At 54.0% G+C, this 8,417-nt stretch overlaps 1 long non-coding RNA gene across 1 annotated transcript; it reads left to right on the top strand.

The window, feature by feature from the left end:
- The first annotated feature begins 5,206 nt into the window (after positions 1–5,206).
- Positions 5,207–8,108, top strand: LOC144319000 (uncharacterized). The gene is made up of 2 exons (XR_013384929.1): positions 5,207–5,580; positions 7,570–8,108. It is a non-coding gene; the product is annotated as an uncharacterized LOC144319000 (long non-coding RNA).
- Positions 8,109–8,417: the final 309 nt, after the last annotated feature.

The raw sequence follows: 8,417 nt of genomic DNA on the forward strand, positions 1-8,417 counted from the left end.
GAAAAATAAAAAATAAAAAAACGGTCAACAAAATGAAAAGGCAGCCTACCGAACGGGAGAAGATATGTGCTAGCCATATACCCAATAAAGGGTTAACATCCAAAAAGAAAGAATTCATACAACTCAATAAAAAAAAAAAATCCAAACAATCCAATTTTAAAATGGGCAGAGGATCAGAATAGACTTTTTTTTTTCCAAAGAAGACAGACAGATGGCCAACAGACACATGAAAAGATGTTCGACATCATTCCTCCTCAGGGGAACACAAATCAAAACCACAATGAGATGTTACCTCACACCCGTCGGAACGGCTAGTATCAAAAAGACAAGAGATAACAGGTGGTGTCAAGAATGTGGGGAAAAGGAAACCCTCGTGCACCGTTGGTGGAATACACACTGGTGCAGCCGCGCTGGAAGGCAGTACGGAAGCTCCTCAAAACGTTAGAACGAGAGCTACCACCTGATGCGGCAATTCCACTTCTGGGTTTTTACCCCAAAAAAACAAAAACACTAACTTGAAAAAGTCATCTGCGCCTGCGTGTTCACCGCCACATTATTCACAAGAGCCAAGACACGGAAACAACCTAAGTGCCCATCAATGGATGGATGGATAAAGATGTTGGACAGATATACAACGAACTACTATCCAGCCATGACAAAGAATGAAATCTTGCCATTTGTGACAACACGGCTAGGCCTTGAGGGCATCCTGCTAAGTGAGAGAAGCTGGACGGAGAGAGACAAATACCCTATGATTTCACTTACGCGTGCAATCTAAAAACAGGACAAACAAATAAAACCAAGCAAAACTCATAGATACGGAGAACAGATTTAGTGGCTGCTGGCTGGGGGGCTGGGGCAGGGGGTGAGGAGGGCAACAGGGATGAAGGGGATCAAGAGGTACAACCTTCTCGGTATAAAATACACAAGTCACGAGAATGTGATCTACAGCACCGTGACTATGGTCAAGAATGTGGTGGTGCGTACTTGAAATTTGCTAAGAGAGTAGATCGTGAAAGTTGTCATCAGAAGAAAATAAGGGTTTTGTAGACTGTATGGTGACAGTAATCAGATTTAGTGTGGTGACCATTTCACAACATGTACAAACATCGAATCGATACATTATACCCTGAGGCTAAGGTAACGTGACGCATCAATTATACTTCAATAAAAAATATTAGTAGATTAAATACATAGACATACGAAAAATGAGGAACAATGCTATCATATCACTGGCCTCCCCCCAGCATATGCCAGTAGCACCCTCACCCCATAGTGACGACTGATGAGGTCCATGGCCAAATGTCCTTGGGTGGTGAGCTTGCACGTGGTTAAGAACGTGTGCTCTAGCCTGAGTTCCTTCGAGGCGGGTGGGGGGTGGCTTAGGACACCAACCAGGGCCTGGATCCAGGCTGGAACTTGGCGGAGTGAGAACCCCGGCTGCAGAGATGAGGACGTGCTCACCCCAAGGCCACATCGCCTGTCTCCAGGCTTCCTGCACTCAGAGTGCTTGCCCACATCAGTCCTCACGGCAGCCCCATGGGATCAGAATTCAGTCCCCACTTCACAGATCAAGGCACCGGGGTCCAGAGAGGCTGAGCGGGTGGCCCAACCTCACAAAGCAAGCCGGTGACAGGGCAAAGGATGCAAACACAGAGCCATCTCCCTGCTTCTTGGGGAAGCTGAGAACAGAGTGACCACAGTGACCATCCAGCAGGGATGTCAGCTGGAGCCTGCAGCGTAGGTCAGATGTGACTGGGCAGGGGGACCCCAGGCTGGGAAATCCCAGCACGGAAAAGCCCACAGAGAGGCACTAGGATGGCTTTCTTTCTTTCTTTCTTTCTTTCTTTCTTTCTTTCTTTCTTTCTTTCTTCTTTCTTTCTTTCTTTCTTTCTTTCTTTCTTTCTCTCTTTCTTTCTCTCTTTCTTTCTCTTTCTTTCTTTCTTTCTTTCTTCTTTCTCTTTCTTTCTTTCTTTCTTTTTTTTTTTTTAAGATTTTATTTATTTATTCATGAGAGACACACATAGAGAGAGAGAGGCAGAGACATAGGCAGAGGGAGAAGCAGAAGCAGGCTCCATGCAAGGAGCCCGATGTAGGACTCGATCCCAGGACTCCAGGATCATGCCCTGGGCCAAAGGCAGGCATTAAACCGCTGAGCCACCCAGGCGTCCCTAGGACAGCTTTCTAATGACGAGGGACTCCCGAGAGAACGGAAAGCCTGGCCACAGATGCTCACAGCACCACTCCTCACCATCATCCACATGGAAGCCACCCCAGTGTCCATCAACAGACAAACGCATAAACAGGAGGTCCATCCACATCGTGGAAGAGCATCCAGGGGTGAACGGAGTAGGGTCTATACATGCTGTGACGTGGACAAGCCTTGAAAACACGGTGCTCATCAGTGAGAGCTTTGGAAGCTCTGGCGGGGGGAGCGCCGCTCCCCGTAAACCCTCATCCCAAGACCGGTCCCCCTCCATCTGGGAAGGTCACCCCCTTCCAACAGAGCATGCAGCTTCGGGAGGGACACGCACGGAGGGGTGAGGGAGGAGGGAGCCGCCCCACCCCAGCCACCCGGAGCCGCTGAATCAACCCCGGTGATCGTGGGGTGACAGATGTCACGGCCACATGGCCATCACATCCAGAAACGTGATCCTCAGCAGAAGGAGCCGGACACGGCAGGCCACGTTTTGTTCGATCCTATGTATGTGAAGTGTCCTGGAGAGGCAGATCCCCGGGGACAGAGAGCAGATGAGCGCTGGCCAGGGGCTGGGGGAGCAGGGCCATCGGCGGTGACAGCTAAGCGGGAAGGGTCTCTCTTCTTTTTTCTTTTTTTCTTTTTTTTTTCTTTTTTTTTTTAAGATTTTATTTATTTATTCATGAGAGACACAGAGGGAGAAAGAGAGGCAGAGACACCGAGAGAGGGAGAAGCAGGCTCCATGCAGGGAGCCCGACATGGGACTCGATCCCGGGACGCCAGGATCATGACCTGGGCCAAAGGCAGACGCTCAACCGCTGAGCCAGCCGGGCGCCCCAAGGGTCTCTTTTCCAGAGCGCAAGAGCATGCTAAACTGCGATGGCTGCAGGACTCCAGATACTGAAGCCACTGCTGGAACTGTGCACTTGAAAGGCAGAATCGTATGGTACGTGAGCAGTGGCTCAAGAAAGCTGTTTTTTAAACCAAAAAAAAATAGACTCAGGTGCGTGGGGCAGTCTCACGGCTGAGGGTTCAGTCTTCCGTGTTGGCTGCAACCCTGCCTCGCTGTGGGACCACGGGCACCTCGCATCCAGAGCCTCAGCTTCCTTATCTATAAAATGGGTACATCAATGGCCCCCCCGTCTGCTACGGTCGAAGGAAGAGAAGATGAAGGAGAAGCTTGAGACCGGAGCCCACCCTACAAGTGCTTCATAGACATTAGTCACCAGACATCGGACTCTGGATGTGCCTCTTCCTACCCGCTTCTCCCTTGAACTCCAGAAGCCTCGAGAATGCCCGTTCCAGGAATGGGGCGATTCCTTGAAATCTGAAAAGACCACGCAGACTTTCCTGGCTTGGGAAGGGAACAAAAACCTTCACTGTTGTCCAAGCTCTGGATCCTTTAAAAGCACGCCAGCCTTCTTTCCCCTGGACCCAGAGGCTCTCGTCCATCATTTATCGTCTCAAGATACCAAATGACCTCAGCGATGTGCAAAGGGATCCGACGTGCAAAGGGATCCTCACAGCCACTGCCACTGGGGGCCCTCGAATCCGTGCCCCCATCCCCCATCCCCGCAGCTTTTGGGGAAGGCAAAAAGAAGCTGGCACTGACCCTGCAAAATAATCCAGCCCGGGTGGGATGGGGTGGTGCGGGGACCCCACAATGAAGCGAGTGTGCGAGAAGCCCGTCTGTGTACAATGGCCCCTCAGAAACCTGTCCCCAGGGAAAACAGAGGATCTCTATTGGCACGGCCTAAGAAAGAAATGTCTGTGTTCTTTTAGGACCTGCCCCCACAGGCGCCAGGCCAAGAATGTGCGGCACAGCATCTTATTAAGTTTCTAAAATTATGCCTAGGTTGGGGGGTTGGCTAGGCCGAGGAGCGGGAAAGGATGTGGTGGGCGGGCAGGCGGGCAGGAAATCTTTAATCCAGCTCTTTACGCACGCTGGGCAGCGGGAAGGGAGTGCCCCTCCAGCAGATGTCAGGTCGGCCCAGAGAATCAAAAGCCCTTCTGTGCCCGGCCTGGGCACTCAACTGTTTTTAAACACTGCTACAGTGCCTTCCCAGGTTGCCCGAGTTTTCCTTGGATGGAGGGAGTCGGGGGCAACGAGATGGTGTCCTTGGGCGGCCCAGTTAGAGGAGCAAAGGAGAGAAAGAAAGCTCCTGGTGGTCAAAATCCAGACATGGGAACGGGGTTGCTATATAGGGTCGTACAGGATGTGCACTGCACGACTGCAAAGTGTCGCATTTTCGAAAATGGAGTTGAACTGCGTACAATGTGTACAACACTCAAGGTGGCCCATGATGTCACAGAAGGAGAAACAGCTGGCCATGGTGGCCGGGGTCCCACTCTTGGGTGGAGTTAGAAGGATGTGAATTGGTGGCCAGCCTGCGTGTCAGGGACAGAGCAAGACCTCATCACAAATATCAGTCCAGATTGAAAAATACTTTCACGCTCCTCCTCCCACCAAACACACGCAAATAATGAAATCTAAGGGGGAGGGGGAGGAAGGAAAAGCCAAAGGGGTAGGAGTCTCAAAATCAGTGGGCTGTCCTACCTCCTAGATATGGTGACCAGAAAAAAAAAAAAAAAGACAATAGTTGGTTACATTTGAATGTTGAATAAACAATGAATAATTTTTTTAGCATAAGTATGTCCCAAATATTTCATGGGATATATTTACATTAAAAATTATCTGTTGTCGGGATCCCTGGGTGGCTTAGCAGTTTAGCGCCTGCCTCCAGCCCAGGGCGTGATCCTGGAGACCCGGGATCGAGTCCCACATCGGGCTCCCTGCATGGAGCCTGCTTCTCCCTCTGCCTGTGTCTCTGCCTCTCTCTCTTTCTCTCTCTCGCTCATGAATAAATAAATAAAATATTTTTTAAAAATTATCTGTTGTTTATCTGACATTCTAATTTAGCTGGACGTTCTCTGTTTTTATTTGCTAAATCTAGCAACCCCACCTCCAGAGGACATGCCTCTAAAAACTCTTCACCACCCACCCCTGCCTGGAAATAGCCATTAAGGCAGCTGCTAATTAGAGCATGTCCCCCAAGTGGCTGCCCAGCCGAGCCGTAGGCAGGGTAGAGGAGTGAGGGCTGCCTCCCTCCTTCCCCGGCCCAAACACACACACACACACACACACACACACACACCCTGCCGTGGCCTCCCTCCTCCACGGGGGGCTCTGAGATCACCCCGGGCCTGGCTAAAAGGTTTTTCTGAATGCAGGTGCCCAGCCTGGCCACATGCCCCTGGGGAGGATGGAGGAACAGCCGCAGAGCCTGAGGATCTCGTAGCGCCGCCCACGCCACCGAAACCGGAGGAGTGAATCTTGCACAAACAAGGCTGGCTGGGTCCAGATTTACCATCGAGACTCTCCAGTAAGTCAGATCAGGTGGTTTCCCGGGTCTGTGACACGGTGGATTCTGGGAGCGCAGTGACCTTGGGCTCCGACGTTGTCTCATCGATCTGTAATGGGGCCACGGTGAGGGGGCGGGTGGCCAGATGCTCAGGCCCAGGCCAGGTCAGTTTTCTGGAAGGCTGGTAGAGAAGGAGGAAGGAAGGCGGGGCGGGGTGGGGGGGTGCTTAGTCTCCTCCCAGGTGGTTTCCATGGGAACAGCTGGCTGACCTCTTGTAGGGCCACCTGTGGCCTGTGCGGACACTGACAGGCGCAGAAGAGACACCCAATGCCAGAGCAGGAAAGGCCTGGATCCCAAGCCCCCGAAGAACCCTGGCTTGGGATGTTCCCGAGGGTGTCCCCACTCCCCCGCCCCAGCTCACAACTGGCCACCGACTTGCTCACCCCTGCTCCCCACTTTTCGGTCTGTTGGAGCCTCTGGGAAGGGTGGGGAGGCCAGGAGGGGCTGAAATGACACATTAGGGGTGAGTCATCCCTCCATGGGAACGGTTGCACCTAGCTAGACCAAAGGTGATCAGGCACCCCTGGAGCTCCTTGTGGCTCTGGACGATTGTGCATCCCCTCCCCATCACCCCAGATCCCTGATCCCTGGAGAGGCACAGGGACACGTGGTCCCTGCAAAAACTGTCCCCTGTGGGGCATAACTAGGAGATGCCCCCTTCCCACGAGGGGGCCAGCCAATCAGGGTCTTGCCTCTGGGTTCTGTTTCCATCTTTGGATCCCCTGGAGAGAGGAAAGGACGCTCACAGGGGCAGAAAGACCAGACAGAGCTCCTGCATCACCCCGGGCACCCCCACCCCGCAGTGCAGCCAGACGCCAGGTCCCTGGGGCCCCTTTCTCCTAATGATCTGGGTACTGCCCTCACAGCCCGGTTTGTCTGCCTGTTTAGACCTGTCCCACTGCAGAGGCACCCGTGATTCACAGACTGCCAACTCCTGGAGGGTAGGGCCCCTGCTGATTCAGACCGGGCTGCTGCGAGAGCCTCCTCTCCGAGGCAGATGGCAGTCAGGGAAGGCTTCCAGGAGGAAGCAGCTTGGGTGGGCGGGGGGAAGCCAGGGGTCGATGCAGAGGAGATGGAAGGGCACTGAAGGAGGGGGACAATGAGATCCAAAGTGTGGCACATGGGCAGGCTCAGCCGCCAGGTGACCCCTAGGCGGTTCAGGCTAGCCGAAGTAGGAACACGATGGTAGCTGAACATTAAGAACATTCTGGAATCTGGAACCTGGCCTCAGAGAGCTGGCCTCCGCCCCGCCATGTGCTGCCGCCAGGTGTCTTCACCCTGCGCTCAGGGCCCTTCCAGACCCCGCATCCCTCTTCATCTGGCAGTTCCTCTACACCCTTTATAATAAACTAGAAGAGTGAGAATAGTCCTTTCCTGAGTTCTGGGAGTCATTCTAGCAGATCACGGGACCTGAGGTGGGGTGGGGGGTCGTGGGAACCCCCCGAGTTTGTAGCCAGCTGGCCTCAGTGTGGGTAGGTTGACAACTGAAGTGGGGGCCGCTGGGGGTCTGAGCCTTAACCCGGGGGCTCTGTACCACTCCGGTGACTGTTGGAATTGAACTGTTGACCACCCAGTGGGTGTTGGAGAATCCAAGCACATTTGAGGGGTTCCCCTGGGCCTTTGTGGTGTGGGATGGGCTAACCACAAGTTGGCTTTCTTCCCAGCAAGGGACCCAGGTAGTGCCCTTGATCCTGGTGGGTGGAGCATTAGGGAGCTTCTGGGGGGCTGTGGTGAGGGTGGATGAGAGAGGATGTAGGCTGAGAGCTTGGCACAGCTCCATGGGGTCTCCTCAGGTGAAAGCCAGCGCCCCGGGGGCCCTTGAACATCCCATGAGGGCCACAGGTGCTTCCCACTGCGGTGAGAGACGCCAGCTCGGCCAGCGACAGAAACAGAAGACGCCCCGCATAGTGACAACCACAGGCCGCTCCGAGCTACTCTTTCTCTTTCTAGCTTTTGAAGGTGATGCGATCGGAGAGGGAGGTTTCCCTTCTGGAAGGAAATCGGCCGCACGAGTGTGACAACAGGAGGAAGGAATCCCGCACGGCCTCCTGCCAGGCAGACAGGCGATGGGGAGTGGTGGGGACTGCGGCAAATTGGAGAGCCAGGGCCCATCTCGAGGGTGCGTCCGCGGCAGCCCTTTCTGGGACATGTCAACAGCGTGTAGGGTGACTCTCCATCTGTGTAGGGTGACTCTCCATCTGTGTAGGGTGACTCTCCATCTGTGACTTTCCACCTGAGGTTTTTCTCTTGGGCAGATGGGCAGTGCCAGGGGGTTAATACCCCGGATCCAGCCCCAACCAGTGACAGACAGGAGCTGCAGGGCAACAGCCCAGTTCCCCGGCCCCTCCGGTAGCAGGACGCTGAGGCCTGCTCTGCGCCTTGTCCCAGAGGCACCCAGCAGTATCCCAGAGACGCAGTCACTGCCCTCTCCTCCCCACCCCCATCATCACCTCCTGGGATCCTCTCCCTAATAAACTACTTGCACCCAGGTCCCGGTGTCAGAGCCTGCTTTGGGGGCCACGGAAACTCGGGTGAGGGCCCAAACGCTGCTAAGCTGCAGCCCCCACTGGGGTGGAGCGGGGAGGACGAGGACGGCAGGCTCAGGACTGCAAGACCTTCCCACCTTGTCAAGACAAACCGGTATCCACAGTTCCCTGCGAAACCTCCGGAGCTTTGATGGCCAGCTCCAAAGAAACAACACAAAATAAAAGAGAACAAAACAAAACGCATCTGTGGGTTGGCTCTGGTCCTTGACCTGCTGGTTCAAAGCCGTTGGTGGCAGGCAGGCGGGGAGGGGC

This window comes from Canis aureus, chromosome 8, assembly GCF_053574225.1.
Source record: "Canis aureus isolate CA01 chromosome 8, VMU_Caureus_v.1.0, whole genome shotgun sequence".
Classification (NCBI taxonomy): Eukaryota; Metazoa; Chordata; class Mammalia; order Carnivora; family Canidae; genus Canis; species Canis aureus.